This window comes from Fukomys damarensis, unplaced genomic scaffold, assembly GCF_012274545.1.
Source record: "Fukomys damarensis isolate Sample0158 unplaced genomic scaffold, DMR_v1.0_HiC HiC_scaffold_12, whole genome shotgun sequence".
Lineage (NCBI taxonomy): Eukaryota > Metazoa > Chordata > Mammalia > Rodentia > Bathyergidae > Fukomys > Fukomys damarensis.
Genome location: NW_022900924.1, coordinates 20,454,049 through 20,470,092, shown reverse-complemented (window position 1 = coordinate 20,470,092; position 16,044 = coordinate 20,454,049). Strand labels below are relative to the sequence as shown.

Sequence of the window (16,044 nt, the reverse complement as noted above, 5' to 3'; positions counted from 1 at the left end):
TTGCTGCAGAGCTTGGTTTTCTCAAGAAGAAGACTTAGCAGAGCTGTAAGCAAGGTGACCCAAAGCTTCTCCCGTAACCCCCCATCGCAGTTTTCTGGGAGCTTCTCTCTCCTTCCGTTTCCAGAGTAACCCCGGAGCGTGTAACTTCCTTCCTACACAGCGCTGCGTGGGTGGCACTGGGAGGAGCTTTGCTACATCTCCGTGGGACGGGTACAGATGCCAGAGCACGGCACAGCGTGGGGTGCCCTTCTCACGGCTCTGCACCCGGCTGGAGGGGAGCAGGTCTTCCTGGGCAGGAGACAGAGGACTCCAGCCTGTGGGTCTCTATGCCTGCCCTTGTAGGGGGCACACAAGGCTCAGAGAACAGCGTAAGTGAGCAGCTTGTCTGAGCCCTTGTGGCTTAAGAGGCCAAACACCCGTTCTCTGGAAACATCGCCATGCCGCCTCCGCTCCGCAGCCATGGTCTGGGAGTGAGAAACAGCGTCTGTCGGCCTACGCGGAGGCCAGCAGTCACCATGTGCAGGCCCTTCGCATGTAAGCATATACATTTCACCTCAGATCTTTCCAAACCCTAAACCACTTAGCAAGACTGAATTGACTTAATCAACACGTGCACAGTGAATACCTCGATTTCAGGTAGGTGTTTGTCAGATTTAGGAAATAAAACCAGGACTTCCCACTGAATTTGGATTTCAGCCAAACAACATATGCTCCATGAAGTATTTGCCACTGGCAAAAAACAAAGCAGTTGTTGATGTGAATTTCAGATTTCACTGGGCTCTGGGTCCTGTGTGTCATCTCTGAATCCCACTTGCAAGGAGGGGCCACAGCATGGTATTTTATGTAGGTTACCTTGGTCAAACTTAAACAGTTCATACCACACTGAGGCTTCTCTAAGTGTGTTCTTTCCTGAAATTGGGTTTCACAAAAACTTAATTTCTCTCTTATCAAAGTAATCTCTGGTTTAAGGCACGGACCCCTTCGGAACTCTCTGCCTTGAAGAGGGGGCTGGAACAAGTAGACATTATTCTTCCCCGACCTCATCGACCACTGGACAGACAGACTGGGCTCTGCATTCGAGATCCTGTGAGAAGAGAGCTGTGTTCTGCCTATGCGGGGTCAAGTGGAGGAGCATCCGTGAAGACAGCATCCACTTCCATCACTGTTACTTTCCTAAAATGAATGAATCAGTTCAGTGGGAGAGAAACTGTGCCAACAGTTTAATGTTTTCTCCCAGATCTTTCGAAGCTGTGCTATGAAAGTTCAGCTCCATTCATAGTCTTAAAAACATGCAGGAATCATGCAGTTGGGGCCCAAACGGTGTCCTCCAAATAGTGTGACAGAGGCAGAATGGTGGTGGACTTGAAGAAATGCTAAGCGGGACTTAGAGCAAAAGCAAAACTCAAGACAGAGAACAGAAGAGATGCTCTCTGGGAGGTTTTCCCAACTGCAGTTTGTGACTGATCATGAGATTATTTTTAGGTAGTACACAGATGAATTTGATTTCTTAAAGACTTTAACATCATAAAGTGTGTTAAAAACTTAGCACATACAAACTCATGATTTTAGGAATTGTAGGCCAGGAGAGGGGCTGAAGTCATTTTGTGTTTTAAGTCTAAAATATCTACACTGGGGCCAGGGATTTAGCTCAGTGATTCCGCCACCTGCCTCGCAAGCATAAGGACCTGAGTTTGATCCCTGGTACCATTAAATAAATAAACAAACAAACAAATATATAAATAAAATGTGAACAAAAACAGACGCTCGGTAAGAGCCCAGGTTCCACACTCATTTGACAAAACCTGTGCAGCTTGTGTGTGAGTGGACCTCAGATCCTGCTGTCCCAGGCGAGGGCCACTTCTGCCTGGTGCCAGAAACTCATAAATCCTCTAAGGAGAGGAACCAGTGCCTGCTCAGCCTCCACCAGACCCAAGGGAACCTGCACCCAGTGTCCGTCCCCTGGGAGCTCATCCTGGCTGCAGCCCTGTGGAGCCCAGGATGCTCTGACAGCCAGACCCACACTGACCAACAACAGGAACAAAGGCCCTCATTGTCAAATCTCTGATCCAAACAGCTTTCAGACAGACTCTGTGGCTCTGTTGGTCGACCGCTTTTTCGGTTCGGGGCATAAAGGCTCAACATTGTACTCACACACACTCCAAAGAGAATCCCAGAGTGTTCTCATGAAAATGACACAAATGGAAGCCCCGGTGTGCACTTCCCCCCGGCTCTCTCCTATTTAGGATGGACTTAACGTCAAAGTGTAAGTCCAGTGACAGGAGTTGCTTTTAAACACTCCCTGTGCACCCAGGGTTCAGGTGATTGATCCTTCTGTGCACTGCATAGCAGCATTAGGACCAGGTGTTGCCAGTGAGCTGTGCCAGGGGTGACCAGCTCCAGAATTTGGGATCCTTCACACTTCCTCATGTCAATAACACATGTTCACATTACTCTACTTTCAGTAAGAAAGTGATTGATTTAGGATAGGTGGCTTATAATGTCTTATTTTCAAACCTTTTTCTACCTATACAATTATACTGCAAACATTAATAACTGGATGTTAATGAAGGTTAGGACTACTATTTTTTGGTTGAAGTTGTTTCTAAATTCAATCCAGCCAGTGGGAAACACAACGGTCACTTTAGAAACAATTGTAATTTCTCTAATTTTTAGTAAGAGATTTAAAACCTCAGTACATAAGGCAGGAGTGATGGTGCATGCCTGTAATTCCAGCATTTGGGAAGCTGAGGCAGGAGGATCACTATGAGTTTGAGGCCAGCCTGAGCTACATAGTGAGACCTTGCCTCAAAAACTGGGTAAATTTTTTTTTAAAGTTAGTACATCTGTAATCCCAGTACTTGGGAGGCTGAGGCAAGAGGATCGCTGTGAGTTCAAGACCAACCTGGGCTACACAGTGAGTTCCAGAGCAGTCTGAACTGGGAAGCTGAGGCAGGAGGATCACTATGAGTTTGAGGCCAGCCTGAGCTACATAGTGAGACCTTGCCTCAAAAACTGGGTAAATTTTTTTTTAAAGTTAGTACATCTGTAATCCCAGTACTTGGGAGGCTGAGGCAAGAGGATCGCTGTGAGTTCAAGACCAACCTGGGCTACACAGTGAGTTCCAGAGCAGTCTGAACTACATAGTGAGACCCTGTCTCAAAAAAAAAAAAAAAAAAAAAAAAGGTTAGTACATATACTTTGTTATTGCCTGTGCCTGTTTCATTAGTATATGCTGGGAAAAGTCACTTTTCCCACATAGTTAGGAAGTTAGAATGCAACCACATCTATGTGGTAAATTGCATTGCAATCAGTCACTTTTGTAAGACTTAATAAATATTCTTTTACAAGAAAAAAAGACTGAGTAATAAGGGTGTGACAATAAAGGATCAGTCACAGATCTGTAGAAAATGCCAAGCAAGCTCCAGTGATGCCTTGATCTGCAAACAAGGGTCCCCCAGGTACTCCCACACCCACCTCTACAACTGCTGCAGTGAGGACTCTGCATGATTTCCCAAATGGAGTTTTCAGGAACAGTGACTTTACTTTACAAAATAATTGTGAAGTCGATCCAAACGCGCTTTTCTTATCAATTTCAACCAAGACCATCTCCTTAAACATTTCCATTGCATTTCCACCTGCCATTTGTAACTGCCATTAAAATCCTCCCCAAATCCCAAGGACATCTCCTACCTACCTTTGGCACAAGGAGAGAGTTGTCTCTCCAAATTAATTTCCATTCCAGTCAACTGTTGGTGCCCCATGTTGTCAAAAGCTTGTGCTACACTACAGGTGAGTCTTTCATTCAGCTCTCTGTTGTGTTCCCTTCAAAGTGTAACCTTTAGAAACAGATGTGTATGTCCAGTTCCGGGGGCCAGCTGCTGTCAACTCTCTTTATTAGTCAGGTTGTAGGACCGTATGTTCTTTAATTCTTCAAAAGGCAAAGTCAGGTGGCAGCAGAAAGCTTAACTTTGTAAGTAGTGGGAGGGCAGCAAGCAATGCAAGGGGTGCAATAAAAACAGAAGGCATTTTCAGGATCAGAATTTCTATGGTGCTGCCTGGCAGTACAATTCCAGCACTGTCCATGGCCTGCTAAGCACTCACCCATGACGCAATCCCCTCTGTTCTCTTCAAACCCAAGAGGAATCCTGAGATCCAACCTCCAGCAGCCCTGGAAGTGAATGATGGTTAAAAATTTAGCTTTGCTCGAAGACAGACCCTGCCAGCTTAGGGAACTGGGAAGTAATCACTGTGCACAACTCTCAGGGAAAGCTCAGCAAGTGGCCCAAAAACTACAGTGGAAACCATGACCCTCCCACCCAGGTGCCACTGCTCAGTTCAGAGCTCAGGAAATTTGGGAGGAGATCACAGAGTCCAGCCTTGATTGATGTTGATGCAGGAATAGTTGGTGGGCATTTGTCCCACGTGGGCCACAAAGTCGAAAGGCAGGAAGAGACAAAGCAGATGAGCAGACAGGAGAGACAGGAAGGATGGAGGAAACTTCTACGCTGCTAACGGGCTGATCCCATCTCCTTCTGAGGAGCAACTGCTTCCCAGCCCTGGGCCCCTGCAGTTACACAGTGATCATAGGAAATCCCGTCTGTGCTCCCGCTGGCCCCAGGGAGCTTCCCCTATTTGTAGCCAGCAATGTCCTAACCAAAGGGTTCTAATGAATCAATGTCTTTTGCAGTCTGAGCTCACAGAGAGATTTGCTGACCAAAAAGCATCATGATCTTCACTGTAGCCCCAGACACAAATGGCGCCCTCACCTCACAGGTGCTTCAGTTTCTCAGCCACAGATGGGTAGATTCGCCACTGGTCGGGTGCAGGAGAGAGGCTGTGAGGAGAGGCTGAAGGTGGGCTCAGTCCTGGTTCGGCCACCAGCTCCCTGGAGACAGTGGCCAACACTGCAATTAAACCTGAATACCGAGGTTTTGGTTTAGAAAAAGACAACTCCTACGTTAATATCTTTTTGTCTTAAAAAACAAAACAAATAACATGCGTGCCATAGGTTAACCACCACTGCTATATAACATAAAATAAAATGTATATTAGGTCTGTATATCTATAGTACATTAAACACTGCATATCTATAGTACACATTACATATTACACATGTGTATTCTGTCATGTCTATACACACATGTTATGCACATGCACCTAGACATGCAAATGTATGTAATTGGAGGTGATTCATGATGAAGAACAGAAACATCCTGCCATACCTGAGTGGGCGTGGAGTCCACCGGAAGGTGCTGGGAAGTGGGGTCCCCAATATGATACACAAATGGGCCATGTTGGTGCAGAGCAAGACCACGGTGGTCGGTGCGGGTATCAATGCCAAAGCAAAGACCACGAGAAAGAGCGATCCCTGAACCCATCTTTCAGCAGAGGGCACCGAGTCGGGGCATGGCGTGCCCAAAGCCACACCTTGGCAGCCAGGGCCACACCGCAGATGCCCCGTTCCTCAGCTCCCTCTTCTACCTGTGCCCTGGCTTCTGGGTGGATGGGATGGGCAGAGAGGATGGGATTTTTGTGGGTGTCGAGAGTGGATGCGAACCATGAGATGAGTGGCTCTTGTGTCAGGGCCTGAACAGGAGCACCTTGTTGTAAGGTAAGAGAAAAGTTAGGAAATGTGAGGAGGAACTCACAGCCCCGCCTCAGGAAGAGCTGGACGGAGAAGGGCAGACTCACAGCTCCAGGCTCCGTCTGTGGAGGCCAAGTGGAGGATGATGTTGAGAGACAGGAGCCTACCACGCTGAGGCTTAGACGAAGAGGAAAGGGCTGGGTAAGAGTCCCCTCCCTAGAGAAACTGGGAGAAGTAGGAGCATCTGGACAGAGAGCTGGAACACAGAGAGAATGGCAGTGAGACGGAAACCAGATACAGAAGCTCAACTGGAGAGCAAAACAGCAGGGAGAGAGGAATAGAAGAAAGAGAATACGCAAGACAGGAACAGAAGTTAACCCAAACCAAAGACACACAGCAAGCTGGAGATCAACCATTATAGAAAGACGGCAAACGTGACCAAGGCACACAGAAAGGTTAACAGAGACACGAAGTAAAATGAAAGACAGAGAGGAAAGCAAAGGCAAGAGTGAGTAGAACAGCTGCAGACGGGCAGAAATAGACAGACCCCTGAACACAGACAGGCAGACAGCTAGCGACTGACGAGAGGGAGGGAGGAAGGAAGGGAGAAGGTCAAGAGAGAAGAAGATAAAGAAGAGGAGGAGGAGGAAGAGGACGAAGAAAAAGAAGGAGGAGAGAGAGAAGAGGAAGAAGGAAAAAGGAGAAAGGCAGGGAGAGAGGGAGAACACACTGAGGCAGAGACTGACAGAGGAGATGCTTTGAAGCAGAAAGAAAGAGACTCCAGAGGAAGCAGAGGAAGACAGGCCGACGCCTGTGAGCCCACACTGTGCTGTGGACCTGTGACTCCTCCAGCTCAGCCCGGCCCGGCCCACGCAGCACCCATGGCAGCAATGCGACCAGTGACCTCTCCAGGTCCCTCTCCACGCCTGCCTCTCTCAGCATTTCAGCAAGTTCCGTTGCAGCTCACCCGCACCTCCTCTGCAGTCTGAAGGCGTCTTATCCAGCTTAGATGGCATTAACGCTCCATAAAGCCTCCGCTTGCCACAGGACTAACGAGCACATGGCAGCTGTTTAATTAAAACTTAAATGTGCCAAGATGGCACTGGAGCGAGAGGCACCTCAGAGGACGCGTGAGGCTGCTAACAGCCCAAAATAAAGACTTCAATGGGACGTGAACCAGCCTGGTGGACAGCGGAAACCGCTGGGCGTCACAGGCTCCACAGGCCGAGGTCTGGGCACCACATGGGCCTTGGCTCTGTCTGCACTCGGCTGGTCAGACCAGGCACAGAACTGGTCTAAAACAATTCTGTAGTCCTGTGTTGTAGTGCGGATCATGACCCCACGTCAAGTCAAACAAGATACGCTCACCTCAGGGGTCTACTGTCTCATACAGTATTGAGCACAGGTGACCTGAGGAAAGGCAGAGCATGCTGTGTCCCCTTCTTAGTTCTGGGCTCATGACGGGACCCAAGACCCAGTTTCTAAGATACATCCCTGAAGCACAGCTCTAGTTAGGATAATTTTATGAAATTTCCTACAGTTATATAAAAAAGAAAGAAAGTTAATTTTCTTTGGGAAAATTTCAGGGAAACCTGGCTCCTTCCATCCCCCAGAGTCAATGTAATTACTTTTGGATGATAACATAGCAAGAAAAAGGATTTTTAAAGCATCATTGTATATATAAATTACATCTAATTCTACTTTATAAATTAGATATGGATTTTTCCCACATGGATTCACCGAAAGGGGACACGTGCTAACTAGGATAACCTCAGAGAATCCAGCTTCGAAGGAATCTGGGAGAATTCCTCCAAGTCCTCATTTACAAAATAAAAATTATGAGGCTAATTATGACAGGTGTTTTTCCTATTTGACAAAATATTCACCATATTAATCTTCAGACAGAAAAGTATTCATTTATTAGACCAACCGAATGCATCATCGAGTGCTTTGCTAAATTACTGTAATCCAAAGCAATCTTGATGTGCTTTTTGAACACTGACACATAATATTCCAGGCAGGGGTAGATATTAATGGGGATTCTTGCTGAGTCGCTGTTTTTGGTCTTCCTGTCGCAGCAAATCCAAGTCCATCATTTCTTCCCAGAGGTCCTGGGACAGCTCCTTGAAGTGAAGTCCTGCTGTGACAGAGAGTTTCTGTAACCTGCGCCTGCCTGCTAGTGAGCGCCCAGCTGGCACAACTGAGGAGCTGAAAAGTCTGGAATTATCTATACCCACAGACTCATGCATGGCTAGTGGAAGTGTTTCTGGACACCCCCATCTCCTAGGAGTGGGCTTTACTCCCTGAAAAGAGTTCTGGAAGTGGACGGTCCCTGGCATGGGTCCCTTTAGGAAACCACAGAAAAATATTGCTCCCTTTATTATGGCTTAATAAAACCTTCAATCTTTCTCACTCTTTAACAAATTCCTCCCAAATCAGAAAAAGCCATCTATGTTTCTTGTTGGTAGGTGGAGCACTGATTTCCTTCTCTCTCGAAGGACTCTTAAAAGGTAGAATTATGATTCTCCAGTGTGGGTGACCCCTTTTTTGCAAATGGAATCCGTGTTTGGCAACCTCCCAATTCTTAACAACCCTAAAGGCTTTGCTGTTGTTCTCAAAGACTCTACTGTGGAGAAGGGTGTTTTTCTACTTTCATAAGAGAAACAGACACTTAGTGGCCGGCTGTGAGAAATTACTCTTTCCTCCTAAAGTCTACCAGTTGTCCATGCTCTTTCCTGAAAGCTGCTCACAGCGTGGACACAGGGATGGATGCTGTGGTTGTAATGATCTTCTCATTTCTCTGCCAACTGTTACTTCCTGAAGGCACAGATGTCAGGGTGGACAGCAGGTGCACTCGCCTCATCCAGACAATTTAGAAGAATTTTAGTTAAGGGGCAAACAGACCTTTGGGGGGGTTCTGCCCAGTGTGAAGCACATGAGCACAGAGACACAATTCTGTTTGAAACGACTCAGGCAAGTAATTTCAGGTACATGATTTGCACTTATCCTGTTACAGGAGAGGGAAAAACTCTATGTCCTTACCTGACACTTTAGTGTAAGGACTAGAGTTCCCCAGTGGAAGGCAGGTGATCTGTGACAAAGGACAGAAGCCAAGGCAGCACCCCCAGGGACTCAGAATGTGTAACAGTGAAGGACCGCTGACCCAGAGTCAAGCTACTCTCTGTCCGTGCAAGTTGTGAGGAATTTGGAAATGACAGTCAGTGGTGCCCTTAACAATAGTGACTCTGGGAGTGCCATGCATGCTGTATGAGTGGACAGCTGTGATCAGATAGACTCCATCGCACGCTGTTACGCCCAGTTCCCTGCAACCCCATGAAAGTTGCTCTTCTTTGTCTCCTATGCACATTCTTCTGGATAGAATTAACACAACCCCCTGAAGAGTAGGAGCTAATCTTTGTTCACAGAGCCTTTGGTCTCACCAGTCCTTCTTGTGTGTACACCAGGGGAGTCGAGGTCACAGGGACACCTCTATACAGACGAGGGGGAAGGACATATACTCACTTTCCATACACAGAACTCCCTACACATACTTAAGACTCTGATGTTCAGGGCAAAGATATCGCTTGGCATAGATACAGGCAGCTGAGGATGGTATTAGAAAGAGAATAATAATGGTCAACTGCCACAAAGCAATGTCAAAGAATCCTCAGAATCTTCTACCATTGTGGACTGGAAAAAAAAGAACCAAGGAGCTGGCCTTAAAGGGTATCACTGGGTAAGGAATACAGTCAGTAAATTCACAGGGATACCCTGTCATCACTGCCACCATCACCAACAAGATTATCATTGCCAATGAGGTTGTCATTGTTGTCTCTAACACATAATCGCCTTTAACGCCACTACATCACCATCCTCACCATCACCACCACCATCACCATCACCACCATCACCACCACCACCATCATCACCACCATCACCATCACCATCATCACCACCATCATCACCACCATCATCACCACCACCATTATCACCACCATCATCACCATCATCACCATCACCACCATCACCACCATCACCATCATCACCATCATCGCCATCACCACCATCACCATCATCACCACCACCACCATCATCACCACCATCGCCATCACCATCACCATCATCACCATCATCACCATCGACATAACTGTATTTTCATTTTGTGCATGTCATATCACTATCATCATCCCCTTTACCATCAAAAATCTAAAATCAATTATTCAGTTTTAATACATTATAAACCATCTCATTCTCTCACCACCACTTTATGAGGTAGGATTTGTAATTTGCAGAGAAGCAAATGAAACCAGATACTGGGTCCTCCTTGGTCATGCAGGTAATGGCAGGAGAGCCAGAATCAGAACCCAATTCCACCTGGCTCAAGTTCTGGCGGTCTCCCACACTGTGCTTGGAGAATGCCCACACAAGAACTGAACTGAGTTCCCAACCCAAACCCAGCAACCCAACATACACATGTCACATAGAAGAGAAAATGGAAGACAGATGAACAAAGACAGAGGCCCAAAAATACAGAAGAAAAAAGAGAGAAAACTAAGAAAAACCAAAGAAGCCAAAAATGTAGACAAGAGATCAGGCTGGTGACAAGGTCATTTCCAATAGATCACTTTTGCTTAAAAAGTCAGGGAAGGAGCTAAATCTATAAGAGGATCCGGGACACCATCTCTCTTCCTTGTCTTTACCTATAATGTTGCCCCACAGTAAGCAGTGAGCAGGGCATCATTCAAAGTACATACCCAGATGCATTGCTCTGATGCTCACATGTGTCTTTGAAATCACATCCGAACTTCTTGGTCCAGTAAGTTCTTACTTGTCCTTCAGCACCTGACTCATTTGTTCCTCTTCAAAGACACCTTCACGATTTCTCCTTACAGAGGTACAAACCACACTCCCACAGAGCATGGGACTTCCTGACCTGCCAGCACTTCTAACCCTGGGTGGAAACTGTCACCTTCCAGCAGCCTGCTCTGCAGCTGCACTGGAGATGTGAAGAGCAGGAAGCGTGCCCCATGCCAGCTTGCTTCCCTGAATGCCCATCCAGGCTGTGTCAAGTAGGAGATACCACACTCAACCACCAAGACCCGCTGCCTGTCAAGAAAGTTCAATGGATCTCAAGGAGCAAGGCTGAGTCTGCAGGCTGAGTGGTAGTCAGTGGCCTCACCTCTCCCCTTGAGGAGAAGGCATTTCCTGAGGCCAAGGCCTGTCTCCCTCCCCAGAAAGTCACAAGTTTACTCAATGTAGGAGGATCGAGGGTCAGAATGACACGAGTTATTCTCTAATTGGCCACAAGTGTCCTCCTTCCTCTCTTTGCATAATTGCTTTACAACAGATACCATAGCCACTGTGTGCCAGATGTTTGTTCACATTCTGTGAATAGATCTTTTAAATCCATGCAAGTTCCACATCATCATGGAGCAGAGGAGCCCAGTGTAGAGAGAAAAATATGAGTGCGTGAATAAGATCACTTTGGAGATGGATGAAAACAATAAAGGGCAGAAAGGAGTCTTAATATCAGAGATGGATAGGGTGTAGTTCAAGGATAGCTCACTCACCTAGTATATGCAAAATTCTGAGTTAATTCCCAGCAGCACGAAAACACCTTAGAGAATAACTAAAGGGTAGAAGGGCTGGGGAACCAGAGAATCACGTGTACTAACAGAAACGTGATCAAAAAGCAGAAGTCAGGATGCAGAGAACAGTTTTGATGGTAAAGAGAGTTGCAGGGGCAAAGGCCTTGAGGTCAGAATAAAGCAAGGTCGCTCCTGGAGAGAGGTCAGGAGCATGGTGAAAGAAAAACCCACGGTGCGGAATGAGAGAAGAGAGAAGCCAGAGCCAAGTCAAGCAGAAAGCAGAAGTTGATGGTGACATATTTGGGCTCACACTTAGTTGCTCTGGGAAATCAAAGTTCTCAGGCAGAGAACTCAAATCCTCAGATTTATGGCCACTGCTCAGGGACTGGGTGAGCGGAAAGCTGGAAGCTGGCAAGAGAGTCGCCTTGGAGAAGGGAACAGGGTTCATGTCCAGATGGAGGCAGTGAAGGAGAAAAAAGAATGAATTCTCCTGTGTTGTTCAGGCTGGAGTCACTGACACTTTCTGAAGGGCTGGACGTGGTGGCAAAGAAGAGAAGCACCAGAGTCCCTCCCAGGTGGCAGTCCCAGCAGTGTCCAGATGGTGGTGGCCTTGGCTGGACGGGGATGAAGGAGGAGCACTGCAGGCCCAGGGAAGGGACCAGAGAAAAACCTTCCTTGGAAACCCTCTGAGGACCGGAATTAGGTTTCACAAGTCAGCTGCCAGTTGAAATGGCAAGCCTACTCCAAATCTCCAAATTCTGCCCTGCGGTTCTTCAGGGTTCATTGGCTGGCATTTCTGGAGTTTGTTCTCACAACCACAAGTGATGCCTTTTGAGCTGCAGCTCGTGTTGGGATTACCATGTCATCAGCGATAGACTGGAAGCAGAAGGTTGAATCAATTGGCAGTGAAATGAGAATAAGCCCCCAGTGCAAATGAAGCAGCTTCCATAGAAATGACTCTCTAATTATTAATCAATTGCACTGAGCATTTTGGTTTCCACTAAGAATGGGCCCTGTGTTCCGCCGGAGATGGTGCCAACCAATGGCAGCATCACTGGCACTGGCAAGGGCTTCTGGGCAAATTTCCTGTCCCTCAACCCCTTCAGGACAAACAGGTTCCAGGAAAGTGCGGGCATTCAGGAGGTGTGGGCACTCGAGTCAGTTCAACCTCTGCTTTAATAGAGACCACAAAAATCTTTCCCTGTGCCTGAGTAATCAAGCTCAGAGTAAGTAAGATGACGCCCATCTCCATCACATGCTGCCTGTATTAGTCACTTTCCACCATGGGGACAAAACACCTGCTAGATGCAACTGAAATGAGGAGAGGGTTGTTGTGGCTCATGGTTTAGGCGGGGTTATTCCATGGTCAGCTGGCTCCAAGGCAGAAACTACATGGCAGAACACCATGATGGCACGAAGATGTTCACTTGATGGCATCCAGAAGTTAGAAAGAAAAGGTCATGCCCCCAAGGACCACTTCAGCCTAGGGTCCACCTCCTAACAGCACATTCAGGGTACTGGACTTATCCATGAATGCGTCCACTGCTGAGTACAGCACTCCGTGATCCAATAACCTTCCAAACACAAGAGATACTTGGGGCATACATACTTCAGATCTAAACCACAACACTTTCTAACCTTGAGCAAGTCATCAACCTTTCTATGCCTCAGTGTCTCCATCTGTAAAACCCAAGTGCCCAGGCCCTGCCTCATGAGGTGGTTTTGGTCCATAGTAAATACTCAGTCAATATCCCTGTGAGCTTCACTGTCCTTGTATCACAGAGCACACACTCCTCCTCTAGGGAAGTAGCTCCTTCTCAGCTCCAGCTGACTGGATGATGAGTTTCTATAAATTCAAATATCTCAAGTCAGAAATCTTAACCTGAACTGTGCTTTAATCTTGACAACAAATTCACAAGATGCAGGTATGTTGGGTGGACCAAATAAAACACGCCCGCAGGCCCGCAGATTCTGAAATTGCACGTGTCACTTGGTGAGGCAGGGGTGTAATTCAGTGTCAAGGCTTCTTCTCTGGCACATTGAGTTTGTTGAGCATTGAATACCAGGCTCCCTGACACACCCTCAGAGGAAAGCCCCGTCATGCTCCATCTGTGAAACCTAAGGCTCATGAAGATAAACAGACTTTCCCAGTGTGCACAGCCTGGAAGGGGCAAAGCAGCGATCTGAAACTAGTTTCTCTGAATCCAGATACAGTTTTCTTCACTGCTGTGCTACACACCAGCTTCTGTCTTTTCTGCATCTCTGTTCTTCAACCTCCCTGCCAAAAGTCACAAACAGCCAGTGTGGCGACTAGACCAAATGCCTCCAATCAGGTCTTAGCAGCCCCCACAGGAGTGTCTGCTACCCATCCTGCATCCTCCTGCCACAAGCACAAGGGAACAGCCAGGGGAAGAATCTCTAGACTTGCTGCAGCTTACGTTGGCAATGTGCCTGCTAAGTAATAAGAAGTGGCTGATTCCCCATTGACATTTCTTTTTGGGTTTCCATTCTCACCTGCCTTCCAGCAGGAACTTCTGGGAAGGTGCTGTCCAGGCCAGTCTTGCTCACCGCATCCAGTGATGCTCTTCGCGTCTGAGGATGCAAAAGTGTTATTCCCTACTCTGTCTTGCATCCTTTCTTCCTTAAACAGTTTGGAAACAAAAGCTGAAGAGAGAGTCTAGCACTTGCCCTTGACCATGAACATTGTGAGAGTCAAGGTTGTGTCCTGGCCCCACCCCAGTGCCCAGGCACATGGGACCACAGCAGGGACAGATGTCCTGGGGGAGAGCAGTGGCTCAATGAGGAATACAGGATTCTTAGAGAGGCAAGGAGAAGACTGGAAATAGAGCTGTTTCTGAGCTAGAGGTGCAGGTCCAAATTATGTTTCTTTCATGGTGCAATTTTGGAGAAATTGCACAGATTTACGTTCTTACTTTGTTTTCATTTTAAGGCATTTATCCTAGTAAAATGTCATCTGGAGAAGTTTTTAATCTCAAACTCTTTTCTTCTGGTTATATATGCACATGATAAATATATTCAAAGATTAGTTAAATGTGAAAGGTGTTTGGTATAAAGTAACTTTACATTTTTCTTTTCTTTTTTGGTGCCAGGGATTGAACTCGGGTCCTTGCATTTGTAACCTTACATATGTTAAAGAGAATAATAGGTATATATCTGTGTTCTCTCAACATAGATTAGGAAGTGGAACTTAGCTGGACATGGGGTGCTTGCCTATAATCCTATAATCCCAGCAGCTAGAAGGCTGAGGCAGGAAGACGGTAAGTTAAAGACCAGTCTAAGATACCGAGCAAGAGCTTTCCTCAAAACTTTTAGAAAAAAAGCATAATGTGTATGTAAAGTCTTAGACAACACATAGCACAGCCAATATTCAGAACCCTGCTTCTTGCTTTCTGTATTTGACCATGGTAGGGCGGCCATGTCCAGAGCCTGATTTCACTATCTGTGCTCTTAACACCTGCCAGGAAAATGACCTGAGCTTAGCAGTCACTGCAGTGTTGGCCACATGGAGCTGATGAGTCACTGAGACCAGGGTGTTAGAGAACTGGGTGTGAGACCAAACGCTGTGAAGACAGATTCTTCAGGCAGCTGCTGAAGAGCAATGCAGAAAGCTGGGGTGCAACCGGGGGGACTGCAGACTGACATCAGTCCTCAGACATCCAAGTGACCCAAAACATCATGCCACCTCTGTAACCAAAGCATTTAGTTAAGTCAGCCATTATCCTCACCCAGGTCTCATTAAGAACCTGCATAAACACTCACTGAGGCAATGACGAGCCAATATCCAAAGGGACTGCAGCGCACTGCAGCCTCTCAATGACTCACAGCAGGGTTTTCCTCTGCATTGGTCAAGTTGACATTGGCCTTTTGTGGAGCTTGTCCTACAGAGATTGGAAATCAGCCTTTTTGTTGCAATGAGCTAATTTTATTCTATCTGTGAAGTGTCCCAGGTATATGGACATAAGACAAGGACACAAAAAGCCCTAAAATAAAATATGCACACTTGGTGAGCTGGGAGATGAGTAGGCATCCAGGAAACCATCCCCACGGTCAACATGGTGAGCATATTTCCAAAAGCTTCCTCCTGCCTCGATTGTTTACTAGTTTATTGCAACAAGAACATGACGTAAGATACACCCTGCACTTACTTATAAATTAAGTCACCTAATTTCTTAATGACAGATGTGTCATGGGGATTGTGCCATCCCGCGGTTCCGCCACTGTGCGAACCTGACAGCGTGCACTTACAAGAACCAGAGGCACGCGGCTACGAGGAGGCAGGGCCACCGGACACTGAAACTGTGCATTCAGCCCATGGCTGATCAAAACATCATGCAGCACACAACTGTACAGAGTGAGATTGCGCAGTATTGGTCCTCTGTACCCGCTTTGTTTCACTTCACCCTTGCTGTCACTCATGTTCGGTGAGTCCATGGGAAAAAAATCTTTAAATATGGAAATGCTTTACCAAAAGTGGCCAACAAATTTCAGCTTCGTTTGAAAAAGAGGCTTGGCCACACGGGCTTCCATGTATGCAGAGCTGCGTGCAGAGCCAATGGCTCTACATTCACATGGGACAAAGTTCTGAGCTCACCGGCTTCTATCCCCCAGCCTCTCCTCCTCCTCCCTGTCCACTTGTCTGCATCCCAGGATTGGCTCTCTGGGTAAAGCTTACCTTACACGGCACCTCGAGTCTTGTATTCATTTACCTACATCTGTGCTGTCGGCAGCTACCAACACAGGACAAAACCAACACCACCTCACCAAGAGTAAGGGCAGGTCGCTGTCCTTGCTTAGTGGAGATTCCTGCCCATCACCATTGGGAAATTAATAAAGGTAAGCTCCCTCTGGAGA

The 16,044-nt window shown here is 46.9% G+C and overlaps 1 long non-coding RNA gene across 1 annotated transcript; it reads right to left on the bottom strand.

Moving 5' to 3' along the window:
- Nucleotides 1–1,104: 1,104 nt before the first annotated feature.
- Nucleotides 1,105–4,910, bottom strand: LOC104848378. The gene is made up of 3 exons (XR_776387.1): nucleotides 4,767–4,910; nucleotides 3,695–4,168; nucleotides 1,105–1,173 (listed from the first exon to the last, which is right to left on the bottom strand). It is a non-coding gene; the product is annotated as an uncharacterized LOC104848378 (long non-coding RNA).
- Nucleotides 4,911–16,044: the final 11,134 nt, after the last annotated feature.